Here is a 15,197-nt window from a genome sequence, read left to right on the forward strand (position 1 = left end):
ATGAGGGCATGGGTGATGGTATTTTCTGGCTTCGGGTAGGATCCACTTGAAGGTCTTGCGGAGAATGCAGAGGGAGTTCAAACAGGTGGAGGTGAAGGCGTTAACCTGGTGGGTCTTGCTGAGGGAGGAGACTAGAATGATGCTGAGGTTCCGGGTGTGGTTCATAGGGGTAGGTGGGTTTCCGAGGGCAAAGGGCCACCAGGAGTTGCAGAGGTACAAAAAGTTGCGAGACAGAAAACAGAACAAAAATATCTACACAAACAACTAAACAGAAAAACTCCCATTAAAGGTAGGAACAACACTTTTTAAATAAATAAAATAAAAGTAGCTAAAAAAATATAAATAAATTAACTAACAATAGAATATATTTTCCTTTATATTTCACAGACTAAAATGAACTAAAACTCCACCTAGAAAATTCAAAACAACAATCTACTTCCAAAAAACGACAAAAGCAACATTAACAAAAAATATAAAACAAAGTAAGTATATATCTTAACAAACTAATAGAGTTAACAGATTAAAACTAAAAACATGGATTAAAAAAGCAAAACATAACTAACAAATACTTTTATTGTAATTGCTTCTACAGACTTCAATAAAACAACAATTTTACTGGCACCACAGCGCACAACACAAACGGTGCAAGCACTACAGCGGCAGGACTGCTGCTACCAAACTGGACATAACTGGCGCCAAAGCCTTTAAGTGCCCTGTCTCGGCTGCACAGCCATTCGGCGAATCATTGCAGCCACTCTCCCGACATGCGCATGGGATTCAAAATGCTGTGCGGGTGAATGTATCTCTGCAGCTGAGCCAGCCCCCAGCCGCAAGCAGTGCGGACTGGCGTTGACATCTTTGCTCAGAGTGCTAACTATAATACTGCCTCCAGCATTGACAGCTAAATACAAGAGGTGCAATATGCCTGATAATTATTTTCAATGTGGTGACTTGCCTTCAAATGCATTAGGTTAACGCATGATGCGTGGCATTTGGCAGGACTGGACAGGAAGGTAGGTGGTTATATAGTGGATTTCTGCATTTGGCAAAAGTTGTTGTTGTGTTTCTATCTAGGACCCTAATTCGATATTCCCAATTTATGCCCTTATATGGCTATAATAAATAATATCGTTATAAAGGCATAAGAATCATATCCATATTTAGTCGTAGCCCATGCAGTCCAAATTAGGCAAGGCTACTTCCCTAGACTACTAGAAAGTACAACGCGTTCTTTAAACAGACCAAACCTCCAGCAACCTGGGAATTCCCCATGCTTCTGTTTTGATTTGTCCTAGAACTCCTGCGAGCACTGAAAGAACGGCCAGTTCTTAGTGACATCTTTTATTGACGTCTTATGTCCAACCTTACGTCAAACCCGGCACCTTTCAGGTATAAATATATCAATGTTGCCTTAAGCAAGGACACGGTGGTTTGGAGCAGAGCGGCTATCTACTTGCCCGAGAGCCCAGCTGATGCGAGAGCCCACAGACGCCGCCCCTCCCTTTTGACGCACTGAGAAAGACGCTGTCTTTTAATCCAGCCGAGAAAATTCCAGCTCCGGTGTTTCCAGCCACCCTTGCGGGTCTCTGGGATATCGAGTCCTGAGAGAGAGATACAATACCTCCTACATTCTTTTACCCAGGTAGGGAGCTGACTAAACCCTTGAGAGAATTCTTGATTCAGATTCCTTGGCAAAACCAACTTAACTTAAACTGCTACTTACTTACTCCTTCCCACGTATTAGGCTTAGGTCAGGTACACCGGGGTAGGTGTATCTAGAAGCACCAGTTGAGTACGTTAGTCAATGTTTTGATGTATGTATATATTTTATCTATTTTAAAGTATCATATGGCTAAGAAACCATATCAATGCTTTCACAGTATTCTTTTATAATACTCCTTTTACTGTACGCATTTTACTTTACTATAAGTATTGCAATTGTGGCAATTCATTTCTCTTGCATGAGAAAGAAGACTGCTCAATAAATAACACCTTTTATTGAAAACGCCCGTCTCTCTATTCTCTGCACTCTGGTTAAACTAAGTATGCACAATTGACTGAGTGAAATAGCTGTCTATTGTTTTCACACGACTCTAGAGATACACTCTTATTCTGTGGGAGCAAAGTTGTCATGTTATATGGTTGTCAGAAGCTAATCCCTTCTTGTCTATCCAGGGAAGTTAAACTCCTACTCGAGAAAGTTTCTAGTGACCTCTGAGCTAGCTGGCAAAACTAATTAAGCCTAATATAGTCAGTAGAGACCTAGTCGACCTCAGTCCTACGTCTACACTGCTGTTTATATTATTCCAATGCGCAGAGCCTATTTGGAATATAGGAACTACACTACATTGTCAGGCATTAGATTGTTTACTAAGCTAACATCATAAGTCACTGGAAAGGGGTGCTGTCAAGCCTTATAAATGCCCTTTTACACGATGGAGGTATGTCCATATAATTGTATCTGAGTTTCAAGTTTACAATTTGATTCCTGTGTGAAAGAACCAATGTTTGATATTTTATTTTGTCACATCTGTCTTGTCTCTCTGAGTAGTTTTTATAAGCAGCACTTCTACTGGACCTCTTTTTATTATCTGTATGTTTGCTGGTATATTATGTAATAAATTGTATCTGTGTTTTTAATTGATAGATTTTGGTTAATCATCTCTTTGTTATATACAGCTGTTTTATAGGGGCTTTTGCCCTAACAGTTTTTTAAATTAAACTTTTGCCCTTGATTCTAGATATGTATGTATAAATGTGTCTGAACTATATGGTTGGGTGTATGCTTGATTGAAGATGGGTGCTTGTCCAAGAGAAATACCTTTTACACATCTCCCTTATTGACAATTCAGTCAAGATCTTAGAGAGAGAGGGGCATATTCTCAAGGACTTATCGCGAGTTATTGGCACTTTATCGCATCCAAAGTGGCGATAAATGTATCGCCTCATTCACAAGCTGGTGCTAACAGCCAATATCACCAGTTTACCTGTGATAGAAGCCGCAAAACACATTGCCACAGAAAACCCTGGCAACTAACGCTAATGAGATGCAGAGTAGGTGTTCCTGTGCAAAAAGCGATACCAAAGGGGATGATGGACAGAGCGTTTGGAAAGATCAAACACACCCCCAGCCAACTGATCTTTGTTTAATCCATAATCATTTTTTAGCTCACTCCACCACCCCAGTTCAGACATGGCCATATGCAAATCAGTCTGACCCTGTGCCTCATGGGAACAGTCCAGCCCGAACTGACAAGCCATGATTTCCCTGGACCGGAAAAAAGCATCCTGGGACCGGTTTCTGGCTAATCAGCCGTCATCAGCCAGGCTAGCTTGCATTAAGTGGCAAAGTAAGCAAGGGGAGAGGATGTAGACCTCAGCTAGAGCAGTCGACCTCGAAGCTGGGGAACCGGGTTCGAGTATCGGCAACAACGCTAAACATCCTGTGATTCTGGGCAAATCACTTACTCTCCCTGTGCCTAACAAAAATGAATGTGCCCTTGTGTAACGAAACTGGTGCTATGTAAAGCGCTCTGATACCTGATGTCTCGGGTCTAGTTTGAGCTATATAAAACTCAACAAAAAAAAAGAAAAGGGACCCACATCTGGGCATACCCTGCCAACTTAGGGTGAACCAAGCGATACCAAAGGGGATGATGAATGGAGTGTTTAAGCAAATCAAACACTCACCCCCAGTCAACTGATCTGGGTTTAATTCATCATCATTCTTTAGCTCACTCCACCACCCCAGTTCAGTCATGGACATATGCAAATCAGTCTGACCCTGTGCCTCATGGGAACAGTCCAGCCCGAACTGCCAAGCCATGTCTTCCCTGGACCGGAAACAAGCATCCTGGGACCGGTTTCTGGCTAATCAGCCGTCATCAGCCAGGCTAGCTTGAATCCAGTGGTAAAGTGAGCAAGGGACCCACGTCTGGGCATACCCTGGAAACTCAGGGAAAACAAAGCGATACCAAAGGGGATGATGGGCGGAGCGTTTGAGCGAATCAAACACACCCAGTCAACTGATCTGGGTTTAATCCATCATCATGCTTTAGCTCACTCCACCACCCCAGTTCAGACCTGGCCATATGCAAATCAGTCTGACAATGATCTCTGTACTGGGGAGAATGTATGACATCGTTCCACATTCTGTCCATCAACTGTTGTTTTTGCATTAGTCACCCCGAATGGGACGGGTATGCTCAGATGTGAGTACCGTGCTCTCCATGCGACTGGAATCAAGCTATCCTGGCTGAAGAGGGGTGAAACCCCGGCAGTGGTCTTGGATGCTTGTTTCTAGTCTAGGGAGGACCTGGCTTGGCAGTTCGGGCAGGACTGTTCCCATGAGGCACAGGGTCAAGACTGATTTGCATATGACTGGGTTCAAACTGGAATGGCATGGTGAGCAAAAAAACGATGGATTTAGACCCAGATCTCTGTACTGGGGTGAATGTATGACATTGTTCTGCTTTCTGTCCATCAACTGTTGTTTTTGCATTCATCACTCTGTTGAAATTTGGCAGCGATCGGGGTTAGCATTTAGCTGAAGCCATCTTGTATTCGGCAGCCATCTTGTCTGCCATGTGCTCACCATGAGCTCTGTCCTTCCTTGCTGTCGTTTACTCTTGTACTCTGCTCATAGACAGACTATATTTAGGCTCTGTTACTCTGCACATGCGCAGAAGTAAACTGTGACTGTCCATACACCTGTTCTAGTTTGTATATGTCAAGTTATTCTTACCGGAGTCAGCAAACTGCTAGCTCCTCCCTACTGTTGACTGTGCATTTCAGTATGACCTTTTATGTATGTAACCCTTCTCTTCTGTACTTGTACCGCCTTCTTTTGAGCCCCTGTGTGGGTATAAAAAGACCATGTTCCTTCTGTTCAGTGTGCTACTTCATACACTACCGAAGGGTGTTGTGTGAATTGGTTCCACCTCATGAGGTCTACGAATAAAAGCTTTGATTTGTATTACAGTTTCCGTGCCAACTTCTATTCTATGATCTGAGGACTTGTGCAGAGAAGGGCGAACCCCTAGCACTGGTAGGCCTAGCTGAGGCCCACCCCGACAAATAGGCGCCCACCCAGTGGGGTTCATCGGCGACTCAGATGCCCGAAGGAGAGGTCGAAACGAAGGATTGGAATCTTGCTGGGGACGATCGCTGCCCGAGGAGACCCGCGTCTGGGCAACCACGGCATTTTTCCTCTCTTTCTGATCTGACCCTCCAGGTGGTGCCAGTCCTGGACTGAGATCTTTTCTATTGATTCACTGTGCAGTGACAGTTTGGTCGATTCAAGAACTTGGCAGTTGGAATCTGGACATTTGGGATTGGTAAGGTCGTTAATGCGACGCTTATTGTTTTGGTTTGGAATTTGTATTGGCCAATTTTGGAATCTGTGATTGGGAATATATAAATTGCAATTTATATAGGCAGGTAATGAGAGACTTTTCTCTACTTTGAATAAGATTTGAACGGCACAACGTACAAGTGTACCTTAAGTGCTGCTTTGCGTATAATACTGCATATCTTGCACTATTTTCGGCATGCCTGTTTGTAGCACACTTCGTAAAATGTGTTTCTTTTGTGGTGGTACCAGTTTACGACTTGATAAAACACAACCGCCCCCCCCCCCCCCGGAGGGGACGCCTAATAGGACATGTAGGTAAAGTATGGTATTTTTTCTATAATGTACAGCACGTCATGGAATAAATATACTAGTAAGGATCCTGAGTTGCGTTGGCCTATGCATGGATCATTTGATTTACAAAAAATTCAGTATGTGGAACGATGTATGTTTAAGTGAAAGACTAGGCAAGATATGTTTGACTGTGAACGAATGTGGGAGAAAGAAGTGTGTGAACGAATGAAGCGAGAGCAAGTCTTGATCGCAAAAGAACAATGAAAAAGTATACATGTGAAAGCATTAGAGTTGGAAAATAAAGAAATGAAAGAAATAAAAGAGAGAGAAGATAGGGAATGCAATTTGCAGGTAACTGGCCAATATGCTGTTCGGAGACCCCTCAATCCTATCCTTAATAAACCACAAGATGATTTCTTGTAGTTAGATCGTTCTCCGCCTCTGTATACTCTCCCTTCTGAGTCAGATGAGGACTCTGCTTCAGAGCAAGAGAAGGCATGGGAAACTCGTTCTATGTTGTCCCCTGAACGTTCGTCTGAGCTTAGATCCGCTGCTCGTAAATGCCGTTCATAGTATTGCCCCTGCTTCTGAACTTATAGATAACATGAAACATTGGCAGGAAAGGGAGCAAATATATTCACCAAGGTATTTGCCGCAGAGGTCCTTCAGCGGTTTAGGAAACATTCTGATGAGTTAGAGCCGGATGATATAGCAAATGACTGTAAGCAAATGCGTGATGGACTTTTTGTCTTTTCTCAGGTGGCTGACTCAAATAGACGTTTGGTTAAACTGCGTGCTGAAGCAGTCCGTTTGCGAGAAGAGAAAAAGGCAGCAAGCGCAGCTGCACTAACATCCCAGACCAGCGTGGCACAGGCTTCTGCTTCTGGAACAGATAAGACTATGATAGTTCATGCGAAACCGCATCTTTGTGTATTCCTCCTAGATGCGATGGAACAAGTGATAATAAGGATTCCGCTGATGCAAAGGGTTATTTTATTTATAATTTGGTTTACAGTCCTTGGAGTAGAGCGGATGTTATGGCTCTTAAATCTGCATTGCCTGAACCGCGGAAAAATCCAGCCGCTTTTTATGAGGAAGTTGGGGGAGCGATTAGTTCTTGTACTATGACTTTGCCTGACATTGATATGTTTTTTCGGATTATTATTACTCCCTGATATGTGGAGAACTGTTCATAAAATTGATGATCGTGCGACATTTGGGGCGATATGGAAAGATATAGAACTAATGGATGTAGAAAGGGAACCCGCACAGAAACCATGTCAGTTAATTTTAGATCTTCCTGCATCTATATTAGTTAAGTTAAAGACGATTATTCCCCCTAAAAAGATAGACTGAACTGTATTAGCATCTTGCATGCTAAAAGCAGATTGATTGGTTTCTGACTTCTTTACACACTTTGAGGAGGCATTCCACAATTTTAGTGGCCAGTCACTGACAGATGAAACGGGCAGGCATCTGTTTGTCGATAAATATGTCGCCAACCTGTTGCCAGGAATAGCTAGTCGCCTAAAGCCAGTACAAATTCATGGACTACGTCTTCTCCGGTTTCTCTTTTGACTATGGCTCAGTATTATGAACGGCAGGAGTTAGAAGCAAAGGGCAATGAGGATATGAAGACTAAAGAGTTAAAAACGAAGGTTATGTTAGCCCAGGCTTATGGTCCGCCTTCTAGAGGTAATGATAGAGGTGGATGTGGGTCTTATGGTCCGTCTTTTCCTCCTTATACTCGTTCAACGTTGTCTGCTGACCAGTGTGCGTAATGCAGGAAATTTGGACATTGGGCTGCTGATTGTCCGGCATTGTGTGCTCAGCAGTATCCATGTGGACAAATGAGAAATCGTTCAGGATATTCAGGGCCTAGAGGAAGCACGGATGATCATGCTAGGTTTGATGCTAATATGTGTGGACAAGGTGGGTTTAACACTTTTGATAGACGGAACCAATATTAAATTTCTGATTATTTGCAGTCTGATTTGAAAGATTCTGCTTATGCATGGGTCTGCCTAGGATGGGGTAAGGAATCAGTTGAAGTTCCAGTAGATCAGAAGGGTCCCTATGTTACAGCACATGTTTTGGGTTCTACTGATCAGTTTCTGGTTGATACAGGAGCTACTCGTAGCGCCTTATCTAAACGATTGATTCCAAGGTCTCCCCTGTCTGGCTTAACCATTACATCGATAGGTTTCGATGGAACACCTTCCCTTAGCCCACTGTCACAACCACTTGCATTTCATGTTAACAAATTTACTACTCCATGTCCATTTTTGCTTTCTCCGAACACACCTTACAATATTGTGGGTCTTGATATGCTCAAGTATTTCAGGGCCACGATACGTTGTTCTCCAGAAGGTGTGCGTGTTATTTTGAATAACAACTACCCCGTGATTGAGAGATCTTGTCTTGTTAAAGAGGACATTGCATTAGCTTCACTCCCTAGTACTTTGTGGGCTACTTCAGACACCAATGTAGGTCAAATAGTTATTCCACCAGTACATATTAGTGTTAAGGAGGGCGCTTCATTGCCACGCTTGCCTCAATACAAAATTTCTCAAGAAGGTGAAGAAGCACTTGTACGTATTGTCAATGATTTAATTGAAGTGGAGGTTGTGGAAGAAGTTCCTTATAAAATTTGCAACAGTCCTATTCTTCCCATTTTGAAAAAAGACACTGACACTAGGATTTACAGATTCATCATTGATTTGCAGGAAGTTAACAGGATTGTAGTACCGCAATACCCCGTGATTTCTGACGTAACAACGTTCTTACCTTAGTCACTCCGACAGTAACTACATTTACTGTGATAGACCTTAAAAATCATTTCTTTTTGATTCCTATTCATCCTGATAGCCGTTATTTGTTCGGCTTCACTTTGAATAATCGATCGTGCAGATTTTGTAGAATTCCTCAAGGGTACACTGAGAGTCCTAGTATTTACAGTCAAGCATTGAAAAGACAACTTGATTCTTTCACTTTGCCTGAAGGACTGGCTCTCATACAATATGTCGATGACATCTTGTTAGTAGCCGATACACCTTAACAGTGTGAAAAATGTACTTTGTCTTTACAGTCCATTCTTGCTTCACATCACCACAAATTGCAATATTGTAGACCGAAGGTTACCTACTTAGGTCACCTTCTGTCTAAGGAGGGACGTGCACTTACACCAGAGCGCATTCAAGCAATTTTAGACACACCAGTACCCTCTACTCAGAAAGATGTCCGTGCATTCATTGGTCTTACTTCTTTTTGTAGGCAATGGATATTAGGTTTTTCACACATTGTTAAACCCTTGTTAGCGCTTTTGACTAAAGACACTCTAATGCCCCTTCCATGGACGACTGAAAAGCCAGAAAGCTTTTCGTCAGTTACGTCAAGCTCTTTGCTCTGCACCAGGGTTAGGCACTCCAGATTATACAAAGGCTTTTACACTTTATGTACACGAGAAATATGGGTGTGCATTGTCAGTCTTAGTATAGATACATGGTGACAAGCAGCGTCCTTGTGCATATTTTTCAGCGGTTCTTGATCCTGTTGCTTGTGCATTGCCTGGGTGCTTCCGTTCAGTGCAGCAGCAGAGGTGTCCATACATCAGAGTGAAGAGATAGTTTTGTCACATAAACTGTTGGTGCTAGTACCCCATGCGGTCGATGCCCTTTTGAATGAGACTAAGACGCAACACTTGATTAGTGCTCGTTTGACAGGATACGAATTGACACTGTTGGCCCCTCATATTACCCTGAAGAGGTGTGCAACTCTAAATCCAGCTACTTTGTTGCCATAGCCAGCGACTCAGACTCAGTGACAGGAGTCTCATGATTGTATATTCCTTACTGAGGAACAGACAAAGGGTCGCATCGATTTGCAAGATACGCCCCTTTCAGATGTAGATGGGGAACTATGGGTTGATGGGTCTTGTTTGAAGTTACCAGATGGCATGACTTCAACTGCATATGAAATTACGACACTTTAAACAGTAGTGGCGACAGCTCGTATACCACAGAAGTCAGCTCAAGCAGCTGAGCTACTAGCGTTGACACAAGCGTGTGAACTTAGCACTAACTTGGTGTGAACATCTATACAGATAGTAGCTATGCTTTTGGAGTGGGCCATGATTTTGGCTTACTTTGGAAGGAAAGAGGCTTTCTTATGTCCCACGGGATGCAGATAATGCATGGAGAACTAGTGCATAATCGTCTGACTGCACTGACATATCCGAAGAAAATAGCTATTGTTAAGTGTAGCGCACACAAGAAAGTGACTGACAATACAGGACAAGGCAATGCCTTTGCAGATCGCGTAGCTCGTGAGACTGCGATGCAACGAAGCACTACAACGATGTACGTAGTGAAGTCACAAGCTGAACGTTGGCATGATGCTAGACAAGAAGTACTAGGCATGATGCTAGACAAGAAGTACTAGACATACAGAGATCTGCTTCTTTGGAAGAACTTGAGCAATGGTCTAAATCGGGAATGTTGGATGATGAGGGTTGTTGGCGGAATAAAGAGCTGGATAAGTGGAAACTGCATATAGCCTATTTACAACCTATGGTTCAGATTGCACATGGGCCGGCACATGTTGGAGCTTCAGCAGTGATGAAATTGCTTACGCAAGTTTGGGAGCATCCAGAAATTGCAAGCACAGCTAAAAGGATACTACAGTCCTGTTTGATCTTTTGGCAGTACAATCCTGGAAAAGGGACACGGACTCACACAGGAGGGTTTGCTACACCAACCGCATCTTTTGAAGTTTTGCAAATGGATTACCTCCAACTTAAACGTTGCAATAACTTGAAGTATGTTCTAGTGGTGGTATGTGCCTTCAGTAAATGGATAGAGGCATACCCTACTAAGGATAATACGTCTCTCACCACAGCAAAGGTCCTTTTAGAGGAATTCTTTCCCAGATTTGATGTTTGTAAACTTTTATGGAGTGACAATGGACCTCATTTTATTGGGCAAGTTGTCGAGTATGTCCTGAAAAGATTAGGGATCAAACAGAAGTTCCATGCTGTCTTCCATCCACAATCAGCAGGATTAGTGGAGAGGTATAACGCTACGTTGAAATTGAAATTAGCAAAAATACTTTCTTCCACATCTTTGAAATGGCCTGATGCGTTACCCTTGGCATTGTCCATTAGATCGGTGCCACATTCACAAACTGGGCTTACACCATATGAGGTGGTATTTGGGAGACCAATGAACATTTGGGGAGTTCCTAAGCCACGCCCCATAAATGATGTACCATGTGTTCTGATGAATGAATATTTAGCACAATTGACTGACAATTTGATTTCTATTCATCAACAGGTTCGAGAAGCTCTTCCTGACAGATCTACCGGTGATGCCCATGAACTCTGACCCGGTGACTACGTGATGGTCAAAAGCTTCGATGAGGTCGAACAGCTTGGACCCGAGGTGGCGAGGACCAGAGCAAGTGCTCTTAGCCACGAGGACAGCGGTTCGAGTGACGAACAGAAAGACATGGATCCATGGCACTCACTGCAAGCTACTGTCGCCTCCCATGTGGAAACCGCTGTGCTGACTGACCATCGAGAAATTCTGGAAATGGAGAAAGGCCACGCTATCTCACCTGACGGATCTGAGGGAGTCTTCCCGGAACGCAAGATCCCTGGGGTATCCCGGTACCAACTGAGACCGAGGAAAGAACCTGCATTGTAGAAAAAGACTGGTTGAGCTACCGTCCTGGGTTTGTGAAACGGCGCTGATGTGGCAAGTGGGGGGATCAGTCCTACATAGTGACACCTGTCTTGACCCTCGGTGAAGAAACCAACGGCTGCCCAGGACATTAGAGCTCCAACGATTGATTCAACGACAAAGTGATCATGTCTGCAGAGAGATCAACTGTTTCTAAGATCTGTATTAAAAAGACCATTTGTGCTGTAGGATTTGCTGTTGCTATCGTAGCTGTGGCAGTAACAACCTGGTTTGTGGAGAAAGTGGCTCTTGCTCGACAGTTTCTGATCGCCATTACTCCAGTACCAGTTGAGCATCATTATTTTACGCTTCCATATCATGAGCAAAAGCATCGACAATCCTACCTGAACAATACGTTTATTCCGATATATACTCACAATGCCACAAATACTACTGACTGTTGGGTGTGTGGGATGATACCTGCTCACCAGAAGAAAGATGGAACACCTTTTATTCCTCTTCCTTTCTCGCATAATGGTTCTTGCCAAGCTTGGTTTGCAATTTTAATTGCTTCTGGAAAGGCGGCAGTAGGACGGATTAATTATCATCTTAATAAAGTGTGTTATCCAGATGGAGATGGTTATCCGCGAGCTGAAGGGACTAAATGGGAATGGGAAGAGTATCTACCTGAGAATATTTCGACGCCATATATTTTCCCAAATATGAAAACTATTAAGAACAATGGATCATTTGTGATTTCTGTTATACGAGCAAAAGCAGACTTGTGTTTAAGTAGTGTTGGGAGAATTCCACTGGGGAGAGTGAGTGTACTGTGGTATTGAAGATGCCAATAACCGCAGTTTTGTTGGAAGGGGAGGTCTCTGGGGGACAGAGGTAGTTACTTCTGACCACCCCGGAACCCACCTCTTCCAGGAACGTTCCCGAGCACTTGAGTCAGACCCTCAAATGGGAGGGTTAGGCATTTATGGTCGTGCACAATGAGATTCTGCCACACTACAAATGGACACCACACCAGTTGGTCGTATAAGGAAAAGGTTCTTTATAAAACAATTATCATCAGGTTCACCAGGTCATAGAATACACTATACAATCAGGCTTGGGATCGGGTTCATTCCTAGGTCGGACGGGACTAAGAGATATTTCGATCTGGGGTATTAGGTGGAATGTTCCCCGTACTCACAGTCCACAATGTTATGTTATGTTATCCAGATTTGTATAGCGCGCGGCTGCCCCAGCCAAGGGGCGTCCCGGCGCTGCGAACTGACCAGAGTGCAGAATGAAGGTGCACAAAAGAACGGATTATTGGAAAAGATGGGTTTTGATGGCTTTCCTAAAGGCTAAAAGATCATGCATCCGCCGTATGATTACAGGCAGGCTGTTCCATAGCTTGGCAACAAGGAGGCTGAAAGAGCGTCCCCCAACTCTAGCAAGTCTGGTGCGTGGGATGGTCACTAGATGTTGTCCCTCTGAGCGGAGAGATCTGCTGGGTGTGTACTCAGACAGGAGGGGGCTCAGCAGTGGGGGGGAGGCGGTTTTAAGGATCTTGAAGGCTAAACACAGAGCCTTAAACTGGATCCTTCTTCCCACCGGGAGCCAATGCAGTTTCCTTAAAGTTCCTGAAACAGAAGAGTGGCGAGGGAGGCCAACCAGAGCTCTGGCAGCCGCATTCTGGACTCTCTGCAGTCTGGTGATTTCGGCCAGGTTCGCTCCCAAAAGGAGAGAGCTGGCATAGTCCAGTCTTGAAAGGATCGTCGCCTGGACGATGAGCTGGCGGGTGCGGCAGTCAAAGAACTTCAGGATGGGCCTGATGTTGCGTAAAATGCCGAAGCACGTGGCGGCCACTTTCTTGGTGTGGATGGTGTATTTTAGAGCCGGGTCGATCCAGACGCCTAGATTTTTAACACAGTCTTTTGGCTTGGGGGGAGAGCCCAAAATATCAGGCCACCAGTTATCTCCCCAGGAAGCGGTGTTTTTTCCCAAGAGGAGAATCTCGGTTTTACCGGCATTTAGTTGGAGAAAGTTCGCCGTCATCCAGTTGGTGATGTCGATGAGTGTCTGTTTAAAATGACGGGCTTCCAGACCACTGTTGTTATTCAGAGCCACCACCAACTGGGTATCATCTGCATATGATACTAAAGCCATTCCATTCCTTCTGGCCACCTCCGCTAACGGGCGGACATAGACATTGAACAGGGTAGGGCTAAGGGACGAGCCCTGCGGCACTCCCTGTCTAATGCTATGCTCCTTCGAGATGTAAGGGGGGGTGGAGACTCTGAAAGACCTGTTAGACAGGAAGTCTCTAAACCACCCCAGGGCTGCCCCTGTGACTCCGATTTCCTCCAGTCTCATCAAGAGGACCTCATGTGACACCGTATCAAAGGCAGCACTGAGGTCCAATAGGACCAGTGCTGCAGTACCGCCGGCGTCAAGGATGGAACGGAGGTCCTCAGAAACACTGAGCAAGGCTGTCTCGGTGCTATGACCAGCTCTAAACCCGTGTTGGGAGTCGTCCAGAATGTTATTGGTCCGGAGGAAGTTGGACAAGATGTTATTGACGTGTGCCTCGGCCACTTTAGCGGGCCAAGGGAGCAGGGAGATCGGCCTAAAGTTTTCCGGGAGTGAGGGATCCAAGGTGGGTTTCTTCAAAATGGGGGATACCCATGCCTGCTTCCATTTGATAGGGACCCTGGCAGTGGAGAGTGACCGATTGATGAAATCACGAACGTGGTCTGTGATGAGTGCATGAGCGTCACAGAAGAGGTCAGGCTTTAAGGGATCTGCCGGAGACCCGGATTTAATCTTTCTACAAATTTTAGAGAAAGTATCACGGTCAAGTGTGGGAAAAGAAATGAGGGAATGCCTGGAAGGATCAAAGGTGACCGGTACCTGTGGGTCTTTGGGGAAGGTGTCGTAAATCTTCTTGATTTTATCTATGAAGAAATTAGCCATGTTGTTGCAGAGGTCAGGCGAGGTAGTGATGGCGTTGACAGTTTGTTTTGCCGTGAGGTCTTTCAGAATTTTAAAAACCGATTTTGAGGTGTTAGAGCTGTTGTTGATTTCACTGGCATAATATGCCGCTCTCACTCTGCAGACTTTACGGTGGTAAGATTTTTGGTGCAGGACATAATCTTGTTTAAGGCTGGCATCATAACTTTTCCTCCAAGGAGGGGTAGTCATGAGTCCATGGGCACGGGATAACCAATATCTGGGCCGGTTCTGGGGAACCGTGGAGAAGAGCAGTAACTTTGCTGTGGGTATGACAAAGCGTATCCGGCGTACAGCTCTCAATCCTCGAGCCGCGGGATACGAAGATGCTTTAGGTGCGGGTGTATCAGGTGTACGACTCTCAATCCTCGAGCCACGTGATACGGAGGAGATGTCCCCAGTGTGGGGCACCCTGCGTACTCAGCTCACACTCCTCGGCCGATTTAGTTCTCTGATAAGGCGGGTACTGGACGTGTCGTTGGTACGGCTTGTACCCTTCGAGCCGTAGTGCGTCTCAGGGGCTGTGGGTGTGGGGCGTACCAGCCGTACGGCTCTCAATCCTCGAGCCGCGTGGTACAAGAAGACGGGTACGGAACGTACTGGGTGCTAGGCTCACTCTCCTCGAGCCCCGTTGGTTCCGCAGTGCTGCCGGTACGGACATACCAATGTAAGGCTCGTACCTCTTGAGCGGCATTGGTTCCCTCGGTACCGCGGGTACGGACGTTCTCGTGTACGGCTCGTACCTTACGAGCGGTGTTGGTTCTCGTGGTGCTGTGGGTACTGACGTACCAGGGTACGGCTCATACCTTACGAGCGGGGTTGGTTCTTTGGGTGCTGCGGGTACGAAGGTACCAGAGTACGGCTCGAGC

The sequence above is a fragment of the Lissotriton helveticus genome, chromosome 8 (genome assembly GCF_964261635.1).
Source record: "Lissotriton helveticus chromosome 8, aLisHel1.1, whole genome shotgun sequence".
Taxonomy (NCBI): Eukaryota; Metazoa; Chordata; class Amphibia; order Caudata; family Salamandridae; genus Lissotriton; species Lissotriton helveticus.